General features: G+C 40.2%; 1 protein-coding gene across 9 annotated transcripts in view; it reads left to right on the top strand.

Moving 5' to 3' along the window:
* The first annotated feature begins 10,899 nt into the window (after positions 1-10,899).
* The window catches only part of LOC134927784 (poly(rC)-binding protein 3-like), a 2,026,162-nt gene continuing 2,013,626 nt past the window's right edge, over positions 10,900-23,435 (top strand). For 6 of the 9 annotated variants that reach the window (XM_063922743.1, XM_063922734.1, XM_063922737.1 and 3 more), the window contains exon 1: positions 10,901-11,451. The gene's annotated coding sequence lies outside the window, so the exon portion shown is untranslated. Of the gene's footprint in view, positions 11,452-23,435 lie in introns of all 9 variants that reach the window. The other 3 variants (XM_063922741.1, XM_063922740.1, XM_063922744.1) reach the window with 2 other exon arrangements.

Genomic DNA, 23,435 nt, shown 5'->3' on the forward strand with positions numbered 1-23,435 from the left:
TTGGGGGTGATTCAGAGTTGATCGTAGCTGTGCTAAATTTAGCACAGCTACGATTAGGCACACTGACATGCGGGGGGACGCCCAGCACAGGGCTAGCCCGCCCCATATGTCAGTCCCTGCCCCGTCGCAGAAGTGCCAAAGCATCGCACAGCAGCGATGCTTTTGTACTTCAGGAGTAGCTCCCAGCCAGTGCATCTCCTGCGCGCTGGCCAGGAGCTACTCGTCGCTGCCCGGGTCGCAGTGGCTGCGTGTGACATCACGCAGCCACCGTGGCCCGACCCCGGCACGGTCCGGCCATGCCTGCATTGGCCAGACCGCGCCCCTTAAATGGCAGCCTAACCCCACCTAACGCCCTGTCCCGCCCAGCAACCATCTCTGCCTGTCAAACAGGCAGAGGCAATCGATAGCTAAAGACAGCAGTCAGGCCTGATTGCTGCTGTGCAAACACGTATAGCACCGATCAGGTCTGAATACGCCCCATTATCTTTGTAGAGTCTATTTTTTACTATGAATACCAAGTAGCAAAAATGACTAATTCTGTTGTATACATGACGCATGACAAGTCTGTGGAAGAAGTATTACAGATGCTTTAAAACCCAGTGGATGACAAAGTATTAGCTCTTCCAGATGTAAAACCAAAACATGGAGAGATTTACCTGTTCTCCTATGAAGGACGGCCAAATGCTATTAAATACTGTCGAGAAGATCAGTAACATTGGTTGCACTTGGGAATCCATTCCCTACCTAGAAAGAATCCACAACTTAAGAAAACTTATCATCAGTGGAGAATTAATAAGAAACAAATGAAGTTCTATCGCTATGGGTATAAAAGTATTGACACTAATGTAAAAATGGTTGTGGTTCATTACTTTGGAGAAAATTACAACTTCGAAAGAGAAGCAGCACATGGGAACACGACTAAATACAAACAACGCAGTGTAACCCCCTCTGTGTGAGGATGCGCGAGAGGGCGACTAAAAGGTGTCAGTGCCTCCACCCAAGCTCTGTGGAAGTACAGTTGAGGCTTGCCTGGAAAGCCTTGAGTAGTGTGGGCTCAGATAAGTAACCTCGCCTCTTTGAAATAACACGGCTCAGTTAACCAGTCCTTTAATACAATTATAAATAAAATATAAACATAGGGGGGAAGAATGTAGTGTCCGACAATTCATATTAATGCATATTTTCACAACTCCCCTCTGACCCCCCTTAACACCTTACGGTACCCCTTACACAGTCACTTGCAATGCAATACAAAAAAATGCAGCGGTTAAAAATTTACACTCATACTGTATAACGTGTGAATACCTGGGTATTATAGTCCAACTCGGTTAAATGCAGTGTAATTCACCGTTGGGGCCCTTTCCAAAGGTTATCGTTACCTGGTAACGGTGCAGGGAGGTGACGCTAAATTACAAACTTACAAAGTCCTGTTAGCCGCTAGACATAGTCAATCTCTGGTCAAGGAGCTTCTTTCAACCGGGTTCTGGGCAGCAAGTTCAGCGACATGTCTGCGGAATCCCCACACAGTGAGTCTACTTGTCCGGGCTGGATACGTCACCCCCGTTCCGCTCTACCTCCCAATGGCTACCCGTCTCTTTCCTAACCGTTTTCTTTCTTTTTTATAGCCCCCACGCGAGCATTAGCACGTCGGCTATTACACGAGTCCCATCTAGAAATTTCCCCAACACCTGCCACCCTTATGCAATGTATAGCTATATAACTAATAATGCATAGTAACTGGCAACAGCAACTTAAAATATACAAATATACAATTCGTACACCAAGGTGTACATATATGATCTATCCTATAAATCACAAGTACATATTTGTGCATGTATCCTTTGGATTATTTCTACTTAAAATGCTAGTAGGGCACTACAGGAGCAATGTTAGAACACTGCCTTCTGTAATGCACAATATTGCTACTAACATGGTTAAGGGGTTTGGTATGGAAGGTCGACAGTAACTAGTTTGACAGGGTTTCTAGGTCGACATGTTCTTGGTCGACAGGTCAAAAGTTCGACACACGTTTTTTTATTTATTTTTTGGTGCGGTTTTCTCCGTACAGTGACTGGGAACCCCAATTAATGCATTGTGTCTCCTCGCCCTATTCCGGTACACAGAATGGCTGTCTACGGTGATCTGCTGCCTGTTCCGGCACCCGGAATGGCTGTGTAATGTGGTCTGGGTGTTCTGCACCCCATTCCGGTACCCGGAATGGCTATCTACTATTGCTTTATGGAATCATATTTATGAATATTAATATTTAATATATCATATATGGTATTTAATATATGGATATATTTTAATTAATATGCGTTTATCATATATATCTGCAAATATATTACGTCAGGCCTACAAACTAATTGGCTGATAAATATATGCAGTCCTTATATATATATGACTTATGAAATTATGAAGTTAAGATTCCTTAAAGAGAGTTCAAGCTTGAATATTACCGCTCCTTTTATATGATTCTTTATTTACAGGCAGATCAAATCGTACAGAATAAGATATACACAGTAGTGATATATATACTAATTATAATTATATTAAGCTATGCTATGTTTCCTTCGTTACATAACATAAAACAACATGACATAAGTTTCACAAACAGTTTCAATTACTATCATATTTATACTTGCAAGTTAAAGATTGCCATCCCAAGAATCATTCCTTCTGCATGTTCTCCATGACTTATCCTCCTGACTGACTTCCTTCCTTCTCCTTCTTCTTCTTCTCCCTCTCCCTCTTCCTTCTACTAACTCCTAACTAAAAAGTCTGCTGCTTTTTATCCTATATTCTACCAATTCAAAACTAGTATATCCCCACAGTTTCCAATGAAGTACATAATTATAGGTTTTGACAGATTCCAAAGTGTAATAAAACAAACATTGAACTGGGCTGTCGTGTCCTGTTCACGGAGGCATGGTGTCATAAAAGTGTGGTGTCCACACTGCCTTAAGCAAGTATAGTATTGTAAAATCTGGAATGTCTTTTCATCCAAAGTTCTGTTGTATTGACAAGTTTTCCTGGGGTGGGTTCCACCATGTTTTATCAATGGATGTGATCTCTTTTCATAGTAGTTAAATTATGCTCCCTAGCTTTAAACTTTACTGGACAATAGACAAACCAGTTTTATAATTGCGATAGGTATTGCAATCTTGATTCTGATCTACTGTAAGCACACCTGGGAATTCCAATGACCAACAGAGCTCTGTCACACACCTATTATCATTTATGGCCTAATACCTTTTCTCTACAATGACTCTTGATCTTACTGTGACCTCTCTAGCCTTATTTATGACTAGAGCAGAATAAACCTGTTCCCTACACTGTTTAACCATTTTGCAGTAAAACACAAATATACAGTATATCTATATAAATACATACACAAACCTAATCTCTTAAATCAGCTAAACATTACCTCATACATTCAAACTTATTTCATATCTATTCCTTACTATATATATCCACTATACACTATGGTTACATCACTTATTTATAATGAATTATTTTAATTCAGACAATATCCATTGCCCTAATATTATACTAAGTGCAGACAATTACCTATAAGGCAACAGTCGCCCCCTTGTGGCCATGAGAAATTCTTTTGATTGGCCACACATTAAACTAGCGTAATTGCTTCCAAATACATTTCAAAATATTCCTTCAAACATAACTTTCGTTGTAACCATAATATAAACTATAAGTGTAATAATAATAACCATTGTGATTTTAAAAATCTCTAAAAATTCTTAGCTTACCTAACCTTATTCTACTTTTACTTTTAACTAAAGCAGACAAGACTGAGGTTTTTATTCAGTATTCATGAGGAAAACTAATTTCTACAGACATTTGGAATACCATAGCCCAATTGTAGACCTTTTTTTCTGTATCTGGATCAGTACGTTTGGACATTTTTGCTGTTCTTGGCTGTAGCAATTTACTGGGATAAGACTGTCATCTGCGTGGTTTGCTTGCAATTGGAGACGCCTTGCGTTTGCTTGCCATTTCGCTGTTTGAGGCAGAGGGCTGTGTACGTCGAGTGCTGTGTCTTGAACATTCAGTACTTGTGACGACCCTCAGTAATGGTCTTTAGCCTTGTGCGTCCTTTAAATGTTTTTCCAATGCCGCAGTTGTGACAAGTGTCCATATTGCTTTTGCACAAACAGGTTGTGATTTTGAATAGAACAGGCATATATGAAACAGTCTTTTTTTTTTTCTTTCTTTCTTTCTTTCTTTCTTTCTTTCTTTCTTTCTTTCTTTCTTTCTTTCTTTCTTTGCTTGTTAATAGTAGGTCTTAATTGTCTTCGGGCAATAGTACCACAAATGGCTGTGAGTAGTACACCTACTCTGTTCTGTATTTCCTCACTGAATAAATTACCATGCAGTCTTAAGTCTCCTTATTCTACCTTGAACCTATTTATACATCTCAATCTTAAATAACCCTATACCAGTTTAACCCATATAAAGGCGTTTTCTATCCTACCTATATTTTGACTAATAATTATTTAAAATGCTTTTGATGTGTATATAGTAACATGCTATCAATACAATAAATGAATACAATTTTGCTTCAAATAGATATTAAATATCATTTAGGAATGGCTTTGACTAAATCTAATTCCATCCAGTATTAGATATTTAATTACTTTTGAAGCTTTTACGAAGGAAGCATAGGTAGTATCTACTGTGTAATATAAAAAAAAAACATAAAATATTTACAAGGTATATAATACAATGATATAAAATATATATCAGACAAATGTTTACATATATGTGATTAAGGTATATGAAGGGATGAGACAGTTCTGTATAATCACAGTGATGAGATGTGCTGTACACTGTTGTGGGGGTGTACATGTAGTTTGAAAGACAAGTAATGATTACTTGTGATGAAAGGGTTAATGAAAACCTTCCCCTTTCTTGTGAAACTGGAAAACTCCTTGAGGATTTGTCCATATATCAGTCTTTAGGGATGCTATGTAGATTTTGCTGGATAGCAGCGATGAAAGGGTTAATGAAGACCTTTTCCCTTGTAAATTGGAGTCTTTTTTGGAGTCTTGCACCATTCTGTATACAGGTTGCCAGGATTACTATGAATCAAACAAAAAGACATACAATGAATATCACAGATATTTATACAGTGATTTAACATACCGTGCTATGCATTCTGTCCTATCTGCTGCATGTTATCAGGTACAGAATTTACAAATGTGTCTTTAAAGATTGAATAACAAACAAACAATTGTTTCTGGCCTGTGCCAATCTTTCCTGTCACATTGTGTGTCAATGACAGCACAATTGTCGCTGCAGATATGATGCAGGTTTAATTTGGAAACTGTGGCTGTTTGAACATCAAAGCAAACAATGGCTACATTGGATCTAACAAGTAAAGGAATGATACTACCGTATTCACTTGTGACCATACTCCCTTGTGATGCAGCCTGGTCCCAGACTGTCTCCAACCATAGCGTTTGCTGCTTGGCATGGCTTCTTGGTCTTGAAGCATCTTGTATTTCCTGAAAAATATTCTTGTGGGGAGAGAAACTTGTTAGACTTTGCCAAATATGTTTTGTAGGTTCCAGGGCCTTCTGTTTGTCCACACCTTTAATAAAATGGTTATGGCACCAGTGCATAAAAACATTTTCATCCTGGTGATCCTTTTTGTCATTGTTAATTGGTGTGTGGTTTGCAGAATGACATTCTGCATGTGGTCTCTCTGAGAGACTGCAAACATTTGCACCATCACTAGATGTCTCTGAGTGTTGTGTGGGGGTTACAAAAGTTTGGGAACTTTGTTTGTAAACATGCATTCCTGAATTAATTTCATGGATTTTCCCTTTAAACATGTTCCCAGGTGAATACATTTCAGGGTTTTCAACTCTGGTTACCATTAGATTTTTCACCATGGAGAACTTCTCCACCCCTGTGTGCACTGTACTGCAGCTATCCGTGTTTAAGTCTGCTGACAATTCACCTTTGCCTAAGGGCATAACAAATTCTTCATTTACATTGGGAACTCTGAGAGTGTATTCAGCAGAATACTCATAATCTGAATTACACTGATCTTCCCCCTTACTAGAAACAGTATAGGGGACATCTCCTATTGCTGCTACCTCCTTTACATTAATGTGCTGTCTGATGATAGACACATCCTGCACATTGCTACTTTCTTCATTTACCAAAGAGGCTGTTCTGCTGGTGGTCTGTGTGACCATAGCAGACTCTGTGTGCTGCACATGGACAATGCTGTCCTGAGTCTCACCTACATCTACAATGTTCTCCCTTGTACTTTCTTTTATCTCCTCCTGAGAGGTCATGACAGTTTGCTTACAATCTGCCAGGCTTTTTGCTTCTGCCCCAAACTTTTTCTGTTTATTTTTCTGTTTAAGGGACTTAAATAATGAATGCATTTTTGCATTAATGGTCAGGCACGCCTTACGAAGACGAGAACCTGATTCTTCTTTACATTTCTGTTTGGCTTCTAAAGCCGCAGTTCTGCGCATTTTTCTTAATGCTACAGAAAACTTTTGCATTTTTAACATTGCAATCATTTACAATGCTAAATTTTTATATTCCTTGTTTTTGTACTGACGGTATCCTCTCCTTAAGATTGACCGGTGTCTTAAGGTTAAACTCTAATACCTGGTACATTTATACATTTATTTGGAAATACTCATTTCCACTGTGCACATTTTCTACTCTAGGCCTTTAAATTCTTTATTCTCATTTGTAACCTATTCCACTGTGATCTTGTACTTTGCCAGCAGGCTTATAGCCATTGGTGCTGCTTCCTAATAGATATTATGTTAGTTAAAATAACGTATATTGCACTAACACATTTATCCTAGGTTATACAGAATACAAAATTGACATTACACAATGGTAATAAATTTTCATAGATACATCCCCACCGTGATTCTGCAGATTTGGTAGCCAGCTTATAGCATTTGCTACTCCTCATAAATATTATAAATCAGATAATCAGATTCAGTAATAACAAGTCCAATTCGTGGTCGCCAATATTGCTTTATGGAATCATATTTATGAATATTAATATTTAATATATCATATATGGTATTTAATATATGGATATATTTTAATTAATATGCGTTTATCATATATATCTGCAAATATATTACGTCAGGCCTACAAACTAATTGGCTGATAAATATATGCAGTCCTTATATATATATGACTTATGAAATTATGAAGTTAAGATTCCTTAAAGAGAGTTCAAGCTTGAATATTACCGCTCCTTTTATATGATTCTTTATTTACAGGCAGATCAAATCGTACAGAATAAGATATACACAGTAGTGATATATATACTAATTATAATTATATTAAGCTATGCTATGTTTCCTTCGTTACATAACATAAAACAACATGACATAAGTTTCACAAACAGTTTCAATTACTATCATATTTATACTTGCAAGTTAAAGATTGCCATCCCAAGAATCATTCCTTCTGCATGTTCTCCATGACTTCTCCTCCTGACTGACTTCCTTCCTTCTCCTTCTTCTTCTTCTCCCTCTCCCTCTTCCTTCTACTAACTCCTAACTAAAAAGTCTGCTGCTTTTTATCCTATATTCTACCAATTCAAAACTAGTATATCCCCACAGTTTCCAATGAAGTACATAATTATAGGTTTTGACAGATTCCAAAGTGTAATAAAACAAACATTGAACTGGGCTGTCGTGTCCTGTTCACGGAGGCATGGTGTCATAAAAGTGTGGTGTCCACACTGCCTTAAGCAAGTATAGTATTGTAAAATCTGGAATGTCTTTTCATCCAAAGTTCTGTTGTATTGACAAGTTTTCCTGGGGTGGGTTCCACCATGTTTTATCAATGGATGTGATCTCTTTTCATAGTAGTTAAATTATGCTCCCTAGCTTTAAACTTTACTGGACAATAGACAAACCAGTTTTATAATTGCGATAGGTATTGCAATCTTGATTCTGATCTACTGTAAGCACACCTGGGAATTCCAATGACCAACAGAGCTCTGTCACACACCTATTATCATTTATGGCCTAATACCTTTTCTCTACAATGACTCTTGATCTTACTGTGACCTCTCTAGCCTTATTTATGACTAGAGCAGAATAAACCTGTTCCCTACACTGTTTAACCATTTTGCAGTAAAACACAAATATACAGTATATCTATATAAATACATACACAAACCTAATCTCTTAAATCAGCTAAACATTACCTCATACATTCAAACTTATTTCATATCTATTCCTTACTATATATATCCACTATACACTATGGTTACATCACTTATTTATAATGAATTATTTTAATTCAGACAATATCCATTGCCCTAATATTATACTAAGTGCAGACAATTACCTATAAGGCAACACTACAGTGATCTGCTGCCTGGTCCGGCACCCAGAATGGCTGTGTAATGTGGACTAGGTTTTCTGCACCTCCTTCAAGCTCCTGGAAAGGCTATCTAAGGTGGTCTGCGGACCATTCTGGCACCCAGAACAGCTATCTAAGGTGGCCTGCACCCTATTCAGGCACACGGAATGGCCATCTACGGTGATCTGCGCCCCTGTTCCGGCACACGGAATGGCTATCTACGGTGATCTGCTGCCTGGTCCGGCACCTGATATGTCTGTGTACTGTGGTCTGGGTTTTCTGCCCTCCTTCAAACACCCGGAACAGCTATCTAAGGTGGTCTGTAGCCCATTCTGTCACCTGGAACAGCCATCTACAGTGGTCCTTGCCCTATTCCGGCAACCAGAAAGTGCTCCCACTTTTCTGGGTTTTTTAATCATCCCCTCCTCTCCTGTCTGTGTTTTTTGGTTACAGTGCCAACCCCTGTTCCCCTGCCACGGACCACTCCTCCATCTCTTAAAATCTTGCAACCTTCTGCCTTCTCCCAGCTCTTTTGCCCGACAGCATTGCTTCTTCATTACAGCAGACGTGCGATGCTGCCGCGAGCCAGGAACCGGCGCTGCTATCTCAGTGCGTATTTCTGCCAGGACACCGGCAATCCGCCACTGGCTGATATGTGGGACATGCAGAGGGGACTATGTGGCTGTGGGGGCTATTCAGAGTTGTTTGCAGAAATTTTTCACACACAGTAAAATCTGCGCCCATAGACTCACATGATGGGGGCCAATCAGCATGTGTGGTGCCAAACTGCGATGCGTTGGCAATTTAATTGTGAACCCATCAATTAGAAGACGACCTCTGCTTGCGCAGCCTGATTGCGTAGACAGGGGCACCGCCGCCATGTTTCCATATGCAGGAAATGTAGGCGACATCATAGACTTGCCCCCAAAACGTCCATGACACACCTGCGTTTCCCGATGTCCTCTCCCTCAATGCCGTGTCGCCGTCCGTCGCCAGCCAATCACCTAGTAATCGCATCCTTCTGGGATGCAATCGCATGGCGAAGTTTCCCATGCGTATTATGGCCACTGGGCGTGCGCAGACCCTTTGGACGCGGATGTGAACACTGCGGCTGTGTCCATCACTGAGTAAGGCCCAATGATCAGTCATAGCTGCACAGGGAGGGCTGACAGCAGGAGCCTCATCCTGGTGACCCCTGTGCAGCTATAATGGAAGTAAAAAATATATATGTGCCTGTGTGGCCCCCTCCCCCACCTTCAAGGGCAATTCATTATTTATTATATATAATACTGTATTGTATACATGCCCCTCTCTGTATGCAGCACAACAAGTGGCTATATATGATATGTATGTATGTAGCACAGCACCAGCATCTCCCTGTGCTGCTCCCCCCTCCCTCCCTCTGTCCGGGGGCAGCAGCAGCGGGGTAGGAGGCTGTCATGTCTCCCCGCACACAGCAGCGCACGAACCCCACCGCTGTGTGTGCAGGGCTGACACAGTCTCCTGGGAGCAGCAGCCGCAGCTTCGTGAGGGGAGCCGGCTCTAAGCTCTCGCTCCCCATCTCCCCCCTGACAGCCTGTCAGACACGCCTTCCGGACGGACACGCGCTTACAAAGCTCCTCCGCGGCAGGGGTCGCTGCAGGGAGCAGGTCTCTTCCGGCGTTCCGGAATTTGGTCCAGTCTGTCTTTCACCGAATCACTGAAAATTACATTTTCAGAGTTTTGCCAGCATTTCCACCTTTAGAGTACATACCGCACAGAGGGGTAGATGTATTACCCTAGAGAAGGCATAGGGAAGTGGTAAACCAGTGATATGTGCAAGGTGATAAACACACCAGCCAATCAGATACTAACTGTTAATTTACATATTGGAGCTGATTGGCTGGTGCCTTTATCACCTTGCACATATCACTAGTTTATCACTTCCTTACGCCTTCTCCAGGTGAATACATCTGCCCCGTAATCCTTTTTCTATTTCATTTGTTTTCTGTTGAAGAGATAGAAAAAATGTAAATATGAAAAAGTGATAACAGAAAATGGGGCAGATGTATTAAGCCTGGAGAAGGCATAAATAAGTGATAATGCGGTGATAAGTGCAAGGTGATAAAGCACCAGCCAAACAGCTCATAAATGTAAATTTACATATTGGAGCTGATTGGCTGGTGCGTTATCACCTTGCACTTATCACCGCTTTATCACTTCTTTATGCCTTCTCCATACTTAATACCTATGCCCCAGTGTACCTGAAAACTGCATGCAGTAGGCATACATACTGCAATATAGTATATAGTAGCTGGTGTTATGACAGATATGGATAAATGTTGGCTAATCATGTACTGTAAGAGTAGTTGGAGGGGGGGAGAGTAGTCACTGCATGAGTCCACGGATTATCATCAGTGACTATGATAGCAAGAGGGCGTTTAGGTTACAGCCCCTTACTTCAATTTGTGCCTCCTCTTTGTACCGTACGTGCCAATGTGCGCTCAGCTGCAGCTGCAAATCACAAGAAGGACCTGAAGAGCTCTGCTTGCTGTGGCAGAGACACACGGATACAGTACAGAGGAAGAGGCTGCAAAGGCTGAGCTGGCAGAAGATTCCCAGCACAAGGAATGCACCCACTGAGCTCCAGCATTTAGATTCCAATCTAAACACTACTCTAAGAGGATTGATTTTATCATCAACTGTGCTACCCGGGATCTATAGCTACCTAAAAATCAACCCTCTGATCATCTGAATAATCTGTGTGGACCATTGTCATCCGCAAACATAATAACAGAGTGGAGAGAGCAACGTGGGAATCGGATTGCATTTGCACTGTTTATTTTTGCATTACACAGCCTTTGATAATTTTCCACTTTGAATTGGGATTATTCCTATTGACAGACTTAATTCTGGTTACCTCCCCCTCCTCAAGTATAATTATACCCTCCTCCTTCATTTTTGTATTATTTCCTTCCTACTATCGTCCTCCTGTGTCTTGTCCGTTTAATAATTTCACCAAACCTCTACTAAAATCAACACCAACCCTTCCTCCTCTTTGACCCCATTCACCACCCCCTTGTTAAGGTGAGTTATGTCTTTTCAGCACTTTTTCTCCTAGTGTGTGTTTTTTTTGCTCTTGTGCTCTGTTTGCTCATTTGCTGTGTATGTGTTATTTTATGATGCAGAGATTACAAACGTTTATATGTGTTTTATTCAATCTGTTTATTTTATATGGATATATTGGGTTAAAATGCTGGGACCTGATAATACACGGTGAATGGAAGGAGTGATTAATCCCCAATTATCATAGTACATGATGGGACTGGCAGTTACTGTATAAGAATCTGTGTACCGTCCATATGCTTGTAGTTACGTAGAAGGATCGATGCTACTGTAAATTTAAGGTGTGGTCACTTACAATTACATTTACCATTACAATGGCATACGGTAGCTAATATTTACCGTGGTCTATAGTGGTTACATGCTAACAGTATATATGAAATGTAGGTCTCGTTTTACACCACATCTCCTTTGTATTTTAACCTACATATTATACATAATCGTACACAGTAAAAGGGAGGGAGGCCGATACATCGCTGGAGGTACTGCACAGTCTTGTAGAGGTCGATGAACGCAAAATGCGTACACGTATATTAAATATATGGGGGTCAAGCTTAGATAGTGCGCTTATGTAAGTGGGAGAGCAAGTTAGTGCCGCTCAGGTAAGTGATGATGATGCCAGACTTGTTTGGATTCTGCAAGTGCCAAAGTAAAGTAAAGTGCCCTGCTAAATTGTTTATCACTGTGTTCTGGAAATGAGTTGGGAAAGCGAGTCATTGAACAGCCCGAGATGAAATGCCATTGTAGTGGTCCTAATCTTACCATATGCTTTACACCCACGGGATGAAGAATTCTCATTAATGACTAGTGTGTATGTGCACAAAGTGTATGTAGGCTTCATAGTTTAATCGCAAATGTTATTATTCATTGAATCAAAATAGAAATGTTTGTGCAGAAAACCTCTGGAGAATTGCTTGGATATACTAACTGATACGCAGTGTATGCCTAAATAAAAGCACTATTGTAATGGTCATAATCATTGTCCGTTGTACAGTACAGCGCAATTAAAAACAGTGCATGTGATCTTGATATTTGCTGAGATGTTATATGTAGAAATGGTATGTTGGTTATGATTTCACTTAGTTCAAAGTCATCACCAAAACATGGGAAAGGGCTGTTCCTTGACAACTATGGGTGTGCTGTAGATATGGACTGTCAATTGCAATGATCTCATACATTCATATATTCAGTGTGTACTCGATTTACATGTCTGAAATAAGTGAATTGAATCAACAGCACCGCTTATCTTTTGACCTTTAATTACCCAGTAACAAAATAAATAATAATAATAATAATAATAATAATAATAATAATAATAATAAGATTATATATATATATATATATATAAACACACATGCACAAAGTATGTATAGTTCTTACTACATTCAAAGTTACAAGCATTCATACTGTCAGGCTACACTGACTGTTGCTTTATTGAAAACTATTGGTAAAACTGTGAAGTTTAAAAGTAAGTATGGCCTAGGTTTCATAGCCATTAAAGTAACTACAGCTCCGAGATGACGACTAGGGTGGATCGGTCTGATTTTAAGGAAGGTAGGTATACAGCTGTTCAGATTAGAATATATACATTTATATATATATATATATATACATTTATTTTTTATTTTGTTTTATTGATCCAACATATCAGTATTCTACCATAATTCTTTTTCTGATTAGATGTGTGTATGACATTTTCCAACCACTGAGTAACATTTTTGTGACAGTTTATTATATCAGTGTCTGGTTTATAATGTCTTTCACGATGGTACCAGAAATGTTTCAGTTAAACATTAAAGTACTCAAATAACAATGGAGTGACCAGCATACTAAACCTGAATGTAGAGATGTTTTCTTTTCTTCTGAATTAATCAGCAGTTTCTCATCTGTTTCCTCACCACACCCTTATGTTTCTAGCGCAAACAGGAATCTGATCATCCGATAGGCTACTATTCAGCAGAAATGGATCCAACAACATTAGCTGCACCACCCCAAGGATGATGTAGTTTGCAATATATAGATAGCTAGAACGTGCCAGTGAAGGCCATGATCTTTAAATTAGGTTGTAATTAGCTTTGCATGTGATAATTATGTCAGTGCAGGAAAAGTTCAGTATTTTCGCCACAGAACCCTATTTATATTTTTTGTTATTATTATTGATTTTTGAGTTGCCACACTAACCAGCAGCATGGGATAAATGAGAAAACAGGATGTACTGTACATAGAACAGGAGTATACAAGATAAAGAATCAATGCAGATATGAAAACAAAGGGAAGGGTATTATTTAAATGAGGAATTTTAAAATTAAACAGCAGCATAATATTATTTTTGTAGTGAGTTTGAAAAACTTTTTATTTAATTATAATTTGACCCTTCTGCAAACCAGGTATACAAATATTTTATTATTATTTTGATTACATAGAGAGATACAAGTACAATTACAAATTTTCTATAGTAGCAAATATTGCTGGTGTAGAAGTATAAACATGTGCAGCGTATAATACAGCTATTGTCTTAGTATACAGAACTACTCCTGATTTTGCCCTTTTATACAGCCATATTTTGTCCCTGTATACAGCACTGCATCTTTTGCATGCATTTGTCCATAATATAACTCAGCATATGACTTCTACTGTATGTATAGTCACGTGATCTGCTGAGTCATTTTACAGGGCTTTTGCTATTAATATAAACTGCGCTCATACTTACCTACTTTTTGGAACAACCTTCTGGGAGATGCAGGGGATGTGATGACATAATTTGAATCATCATTGCTCTGCCCATTGCTGATATGGGTGTAGTAGGGTATGCCGGCGGCCAGGCTCCTGGCGGCCAGCATACTAGCACCGGATCCTGACCGCTGGCATACCGACAGCTGGGTGAGTGGAAATGAGCCCCTTGCGGGCTCACTGCGCTCGCCACGCGTGCCACGATATCTATTCTCCGTTCAGGGCGGTCGTGGAGCCCCAAGAGGGAGAAAAGGTGTCGGTATGCTGGCTGTCGGGAGTCCGGCGGCAGTATACTGTGCGCCGGGATCCCGACAGCCGGTAAACTGAAGACCACCTGCTGAGACAAGTGACAGCATGACTGACACACACTTAGCAATAGATATAGTGAAAAAAAATAGGCCAAATCTGTTATGAAAACACTGGCATAACTATTGCTGCTAACATAAGCATATTGCTAATGTCTACCTTTGTACAGGTAGTGGATATTACAATGTAGACCTGCACATATTTTGTAAACGATGTCTACACTGAGAGTTAGTAGCATTCCATTTACTGCCGTAATGGCAGTGCACATAAGGTATTGCTACACTATGTACAGGGAATGCCTTGAATAATTGCAGAGGATGAACTGATGTGTAATATGGACAACTCCTAAGAAGATAGTTTAGATGTCCCTGAAAATTAGTGTTGTAAACAGCATAAATCTTCTACTACATTAGAATAGGCACTAAACATAGAAACATAGAATTTGATGGCAGATATGAACCCCTTGGCACATCTAGGCTGCCCTTTTTAACCTTTTAATAACCGTTATCTATTATCTATGTATGGGTGGGATGTATCAATGTCAAAAATGCAGTCAAACCTCCAAAAATGACATTTTTGAGTTTTGACTGCGTTTCCTATATGCACCAAGCTCAGGAAAGCAAAACTTTCTAAAGCTTGGATTGGGTAGGCAGCACCATCTATAGATGGCATTCTCTATTAGAAGCCTATGGTCTTCTCTCTGTAATGTTCCCTGAAAGGGCTCTAGTCGGATCCCTCCCAGTGCCCACCATAGCTCACGCATGCGCTGGTCGATACACACTTGCTGATGCCAGCGGGGAAGGGAGCGACAGGGGGGGGGGGGACGCTGTCATTAACAAGGACCTCCCTCATCTGTACATCGTTAATGACATTGAGTGTACACACTAGACAAGATTGTAAAAGATCTCGCATAGAATGGCCCTTATGAGCAATATCTTTTCTTTTCTCGTCTAGTGTGTGTGGGCCTTCATTGTTTAACTATTAACCTTGATGAAAGTTTTGCACATATAAAATGTAAATATTGGATTTTATACTTTGTGGGATTTTTGACACTGAGAACCACCTAGAGAGAATCATCTATCTTCCTGGGGGTGGGGAGGGATATAATAGATGTTTGTTTGTTTGTTTGTTTTCCATTTAAATTACCTCTTTTAAAAACTGGCAGATTCACCAGGATCTTCAGGATGTTTTCATTCTTTGTGGTTATGAGTTTTTTTCATTTTTTGTCGAAACAGCTAAACTGTGGACAGTAGAATGGTACCAGCAGGATGATCCTAAATCTTTTATTAGACAAATGTGTATACAATGTCAGTTCTTGCAGCTTTAGTCTGAAAAGTTTTATTCTCCATTATTGATTGACCTTATTTTTTCCATGTCTATGCTTTTATTCCATTGCTTGTATGTTAACCGTTGAACACATTTAATAATTATGGAAACCAGATACATAAGTAAATAAATTTATATCTATAAAAAGGAAAATAAAATAATGACTTTATCTTGTGGTAAAAAAAAACAGATATAAAAAGCCTATCAATAAATCACCTGTTAGGATCGAACAATAATACACAAATACAAATACCAGATGGTGCTATACAGCTGAAATAATTAAATCTAAGAGCAATAAAACCCTATGATAAGGTCAATGGGTTGTCTTTACTGTGTTTACAAGGCCTTAACACCAGGATCCCCCAAGGTTTAGAATTGTAGAGGCTGATGTATCCGGGATGTTCCTAAAAACACCCTCTCACCAAAGATTACCCGACAAGAAAAAGTTGACTTTTATTTTTATTATATAAAAAAAAATACAATTATAGAATAGATGGATAAATAGATAAGGGAAAAAACTGTGGCACTCTGAGTCTCTGTAAATTTGCAAAGGCGTATATTAAATCTTTTGGCATAGTACAGTCACCAACGTTTCAATGCCATAGCCGCATTTTTCTTAAGGTGTACATGCACAAGCAGAATAACAAACCATAGCAATGGTAAATCTCACCTTAAATAACCATAGTCGTCCACTCTACTGAGCGCAGGCCGAGGGTGGGATGCCTGTCTAGGGAGGGAGCTGGTTCAACCACTACTGATGACATGATCACGGAGTACTTGGCCGGGGGTGGGAGGGATACCTGTCTGGGGGGTGGTGCCGGTGTGACCACTACTGATGACATGATCACGGAGTACTTGGCCGGGGGTGGGAGGGATACCTGTCCGGGGGGTGGTGCCGGTGTGACCACTACTGATGACATCATCACAGAGTATTTGGCCAGGTGGGAGGGATACCTTTCCAAGGGGGGAGCCGGTGCGCCCACTATTGATGACATCATCACGGAGTATCTGCGCTACCATGGCAATGCATCTACAGCCGGAAGAGCCGCCTGCACGGCCCATGGTCAGGCAGCTGTTGGGGACCCAATAACAGACCTTTAAGTTAGGAAACATACAAATACTTTAGATACATCAGTAAATATTTTATCATTTACAAATATGGGGCGGGAGGGTCTGTGGGCAGAGGAAGCTGTGCTATACTAGGGGGAGGAGAGGAGGCTGTGGCAAGATAAGGAGGATTGAGTCCCTGGGGTTTAGTGCTGAAGTACTTTGAGTAGCAGGCGCAGCAACAGTGAGTGTATAGCAGCTGCAGAGCAGGGAGAGTGTCTCTTCAGCTCGCCACCTCCCTGTATTGCTTATCCCTCTGACCACTTTGCACCTGCCATGCCTGGTACAGTCACCGGTGTCCACAGATTCACCTTGCGCTGCTTTCCAGTCTCTCTGTTCTCCGGCTACGCAACAGCACTGTGCTTATCTGCTGCTGCTTTCACGACTCCTGTCCACACTGACTGCTGCACAACTTTCCTCTCTCCATGCCCACATCCCCGGCTCCTCTTACTGTCTCACTGGCTCCTGATGCTTAGGGCCGCTGTCAGGACACGGAGCGAGGGACACTGGAAGATGTTCCCCCTTCAGGGCTGGAGCCCAGTGGCAACCGACTCCATTGTCTCCGGTAGTCCTGCCTCTGCCTCCCAACATCTTGTCCCCATAAAGAGGGGCTTTTCCGTGCACCAAATGTACGTATGTCCAAAAAAGGGGACGTGACCTCATGAAAAAAGGGCATGGGTTTACGGAAATGCCGCAAACATAAGCCACGTCCCCATTTCCATCACTGTGGGTTCATGACCAGCGCTCTGTGAGCTGCTGCCCATGCTCCATGTCCTTCTCTCCTGGTGAATAGATGCTGCTCTGCTAAGTTAAGCAGCAAGTGAGAGGGTCATCCATCTGCCCCCCCCCCCCCTTCTCCCTCCCCCCCCCCACACACCATTGGACAATACGGCCCGCGGTGGTACAGCGGGACAGTCCAAGAACAAATGGTACTCCCGCGAATATCGGGACAGTTGGGGGGTATGAGTTTCTGGTAGTGAGAAAGTCAAAGGGGTTGATAAGCGGCACTCAGACACTCTTTAGCTGCTGTGAAAAAGGAAGGAATCATGCAATTTTACCTTTTTGGGCACCAGGCTTGTACTGTTTATTAGTCATTTGCTCCAGTAAATCAAATCAAAATGTACACGTACTGTATAGCTAACTCAGGTACAGGTGCAGTGGTGGTGTAGAGATTTTAAAATGTTTGGACATTTGGAATGCTTTGTTGTGCACAGCAGTTTAAATTAGGAAATTTTGTCTGTAATTTTGCATATTTATTCTAAATAAAATTTTATGCTAATTATTTTAGGCGTTTATGATATATAATTTAATATCAATATACACACTTAACATATATACATTTTATGTCTTTTCAAAAATAAAAAAATCCAGGTTCATATGGAATTAAAATTGTAAATTAAGTATTTCTAGCAAATACAGGAGTGCTTTGGCATATTTGGGCTATATAATACAGTATCATAAATATACAGTAAGACACATGAAACAAGCAGTAACAAAGGCACTCACAGATGTGACTCAAATATGCAAATACATTTTACACTGTGCCAGGAAAAGGTTTAGATAAATAACAATATGATGTACTGTATAAAGAGGATCTTTGTGTGAAAGAATTATGATGCAGTTTAAACAAGTTGTAGATGTGACAAAGATGTGTTAACAGAAGATTTGGGAATGTGCAAGGCATTAGCACGCTTATTTTATATTACATTTGAAAAAACACAGTTTCAGATTCTAATAAGATTGTAAGTAAAACAAATGCTTTGTTTTACTTATATTTCATTGGAGGATAGTCATCAATGTTTTTATTTTGCTATAAGCAAATTAAATGGAGCAAACAGCATGTGGTAAACTGTAACGTCCCAAAATGTGTAATATGTGTATTGGGTTCTTTCATCCTGCAAAATGTCAACACATGAAATGGCACCACAGTTAAACTGTGGACATAGCAAATGTTGACACTTTCAAAATGTAAACAATATACATTTTAGGTTTAGTGTTAGGGATGGGGTTGGGGTTAGGGTTAAAACTGTCTGTCCTCATTATGTACTTGTTGACATATTGCCTCTTACTATTTTGAACTTGTCAACATTTTGTCAGTGTTCATATTTTGCAAGTCAACATTGTGTTTGCCAACATGTTCCTGTCGATATTACTGTGTCTAGATAATGAGTGTTGACATTGCGGATGTCGACCGAACCCCCTTCCTAAGTTCTCATCAGATTTTTATATATATGTACTAGTTATCAGCCCGTCAGAATGATGTAACAACAGTAATGTCAGCAACAGTAACTGCTTCATTGGAAGCCATATATTGGGCGACAGCGTCCAAAACACTTGAATTTCCTTCAAAGAGGCGAGAAGCTGCGTCAGCCTTTTTTTAAGTAGCATATATAAAATGATCTGTGAAATACAAGCACGTTGGTCAATTATAAAAAAGTGTCGTTCATTCCCTGCAACTGTGTGTATATATATATATATATATATATATATACACAGTATATATAATGGGAATTCTGTAGAGAAACATGTCCCAGTTTGGCATGCACTTATTTTCATTACATCACTACAAATGCCATCCTCCTTCTTGTAACTGCCTTTCTCATCCTCATCCTTGTCACTGCCAGTAGCACATGCAGGAGGGGTTCTGAGTACCGAGATGGGCGAAGTTTTTTTTTTTTTTAGATGGAGACACCTGTTTCCATCTCTACACTGGCCACTGTCAACTGCTCTCTGTGCTTGATGGGTGAACGTCGGCTACGAAGGTGCATGAGGGCCAACCAACATTCTACAGTGGAGCAGCGCACTGTCAAAAAGAAGCTTGGTGCTACCAGACGTGTGTCTAAAATTACAGTTCAGTTTGTCTAGCTGCCATCCATACAGCACACGGCAGTTACTGTAGCTGGTGGTCATAATAATTTGACTCAACCATGTATGTGTGTGTGTGTGTGTGTGTATATATATATGTGTGTGTATATATATCTATACAGTACGTCAGGAAAGTATTCACAACGCTTTACTATTTCCACATTTTGTTATGTTACAGCCTTATTCCAAACTGGAATAAATTGATTTTTTCCCCTAACAATTCTACACACAATACCCCATAATGACAACGTGAAAAAAGTTTTTTTGAGATGTTTGCAAATTTATTAAAAATAAACGAAGAAATCACATGAACATAAGTATTCACACCTTTGCTCAATACTTTGTTGATGCACCTTTGGCAGCAAATACAGCCTCAAGTCTTTTTGAATATGATGCCACAAGCTTGGCACACCTATCTTTGGGCAGTTTTGCCTATTCCTCTTTGCACCACCTCTCAAGCTCCATCAGGTTGGATGGGAAGCGTCGGTGCACAGCCATTTTCAGATCTCTCCAAAGATGTTCAATCGGATTCAAGTCTGGGCTCTGGCTGCACCACTCAAGGACATTCACAGAGTTGTCCCGAAGCCAATCCTTTGATATCTTGGCTGTGTGCTTAGGGTCGTTGTCCTGGTGAAAGATGAACCGTCACACCAATTTCAGGTCAAGAGAGCTTTGGAGCAGGTTTTAATCCAGGATGTCTCTGTACATTGCTGCATTCATCTTTCCCTCTATCCTGACTAGTCTACCAGTTCCTGCCGCTGAAAAACATCCCCACATCATGATGCTGCCACCACCATGATTCACTGTAGGGATGATATTATGATATTGGTCTGGTGATGAGTAGTACCTGGTTTCCTCCAAACATGACGCCTGGCATTCATGCCAAAGAGTTCAATCTTTGTCTCATCAGACCAGAGAATTTTGTTTCTCATGGTTTGAGAGTCCTTCAGGTGCATTTTGGCAAACTCCAGGTGGGCTGCCATGTGCTTTTTACTAAGGAGTGACTTCTGTCTGGCCACTCTATCATACTGTACCAAATATGTATATATATATTTACAAAACAAAAAATGCACTACACAAAGTTCATGATCCAAGGGTGCCAGGTCAAAAATAGTAATATATCCAGGCATCCACACCAAGAGGCTTCAGCAGGGGCTATGTTGCAGAAGAGACCAGCACTCCTTTTAGACACATTTAATGTCATATGAATATTTGTGCAAAATTAGCATATTTGGCAAATACAGTTCATCAAACAATGCATGAAAAGTCTGTATATCTCACAGTTTCACTGGTGTACTCTGACCAACCCAGTCACAGCTCCCAACAGCTGTTTCGGTCCATGCCGTCATCAGGGGAGTATCAACCAAATGCTGTCTAAAGTGCTCGTTAGATGAGCTGCTAACTAACCTTAAACATGTACACTTGCTCCATATTGCACTGACGCTTTCCTGCCATCCTTCATAGTCAGCCCGTAACCATGGTGCCCGGACGCCGGGGCGCCCAATTGAGACGTCACCCGGAACTGTCTTACACCCACCGGGGCTCACAACATCCAGTCGCCAACAGGACCGCCAGTGCGCCGCGTCATCACGCCCCACAGCAGTGACAAACGCGGACACACGCAACTCCTAGCAACCCCCAGGTTAAACCCGGAAGTGCGTCCGTTGCTTGGTGTCATCATCCGGGAGCAGTCCACACGTAAAGACGCCCCCGTCGCCAGGCAACCACCCTGTCACGGCTGTACAATGGCTATAGGGTATGGCTCAGGGAGATATCGGAACAATACAGAATATAAGCATATATAAAATACAATCCATCTACAGGGGTCACTGATATCAATGGCTTTTCACAAAAAGGGCACAAAAATAGTTCCTACCAACAATATATAGCTCGCCAAAAACCCATATCCAACAACCAGATGGTGACTATGGCAACCAGCATACACAAGTCAAACCATCACATTTTATCATTGTAATTTCAAATAATGGGCTGCAGAGGTACATAACTAGTAACACTACAAATATAACCATGATAATCCAACATATATATCACCATACAAATACATTACAACAATTATTTAAAATAATCATAGAATAGGACATTCTAGAGTGCGACTAAAGTCATTATTAACCCATGAATTCATCAGTGTCATCAATTAACATCCAATATATAACAAATACCACAGTAAACCTGGTTCATCAGTTCACCCCAAAAGGACTTATTATCATTAAAGAAATGGTAAAAAAGATAGTTCCTCATTCAACCCCTCTGGGGCTAAGGTAATCAATTGGTAAATCCACCATTCCTGTCTCAACAGGACATTGTCCCTATCTCCACCCCTTGTCGACGGTGGCACATGATCTATTGGCATAAATCTGAAGTCTTTCATCGTATGTCCACTCATTACAAAATGCTTAGCAACCGGAGGAGTACTAGACTCTAATTGTTGGTGATATGGTTAGGCATGTCTGTTGTTCTGTAACCAATTAGGACTTGGATGGTCTGTGTTATTATATACTGTATATCTATATTGATTTGCAAAGCTTATGAATATTGATATTGAAGGATTGGTGGCTGCATCTGGTTCTTAACCTAGAGATGAGCAGGTATTATATGGTGGTGGTATATTTACCCTGCGGAGACCAGGGATTTGATTAGATTGGATATAATATATTTTATATGTTTTGACTCTTATAGTGTAATTTATCCCGAATGCTCACTACTCTGGTCTATGTAAGGATGAAGCGATCCTAGGATTGCAGCTAAATGAGCCCCAGGTATAGTGTGTTTGAAGGTTCACTGACATGGTTTACACATTTTGTTGATACACTATTAGGAGATGCTGGTGGTTGTTTTTCCTTCTATGTATAGATATGTGGTCCGCTAAGGGGCCTGGGGGACAATTGGTTATGATTGTATATTCTGTTTTACAGATGTATTATACATTCAAGTGACTGTTAATCTTTTTAAAATTGATGCACAGCCTGTCTTGAAAAAGGTTTGTGATCGAACCGAAATGTCGACTATAAAGGCATCTGTGACTGCTATAAACTATTGACTGAACCTTGGAAGAGTTAATTATTTAAAGCGAGAGTGCACCCTCCATCTAGTGGAATTTGCAATATATATATATATATATATATATATATATACACACATTTATTGCAGGGGGTTGGGGTTTTCCAGATATGTAGGGTAAATAAAAATAAGATATATATATATATATATATATATATATATATATATATACATATTTATTGCTGGGGTATGTATCTATATATAAACTGTTCTACACGTTCTTCGCATGGGAGTTTCTGATTTTCATGGTCGTAAATGTAAATTAATGTTAAAAATGTGGTAAATCTATAGAGATGTACATTTGAGACTTCTTAATGTAAGTAAATATTAATCCATGGTTCTTGGCATTACCCGAGGACCACCCATAGCAGATACGGTAAAAAGTGACAGGACCATTTTTGTAGTTTATTAAATTCTACACACTGGAGGTGCAATCCAAATTTTGATCTGATTGCCTGTTTGGGCGTTCTCGTTCACGCAACGCAAACCATCATCGGTATTGACATCATTATGTTAACCATCTTTTCATCCCCTTA

This window comes from Pseudophryne corroboree, chromosome 5, assembly GCF_028390025.1.
Source record: "Pseudophryne corroboree isolate aPseCor3 chromosome 5, aPseCor3.hap2, whole genome shotgun sequence".
Classification (NCBI taxonomy): Eukaryota; Metazoa; Chordata; class Amphibia; order Anura; family Myobatrachidae; genus Pseudophryne; species Pseudophryne corroboree.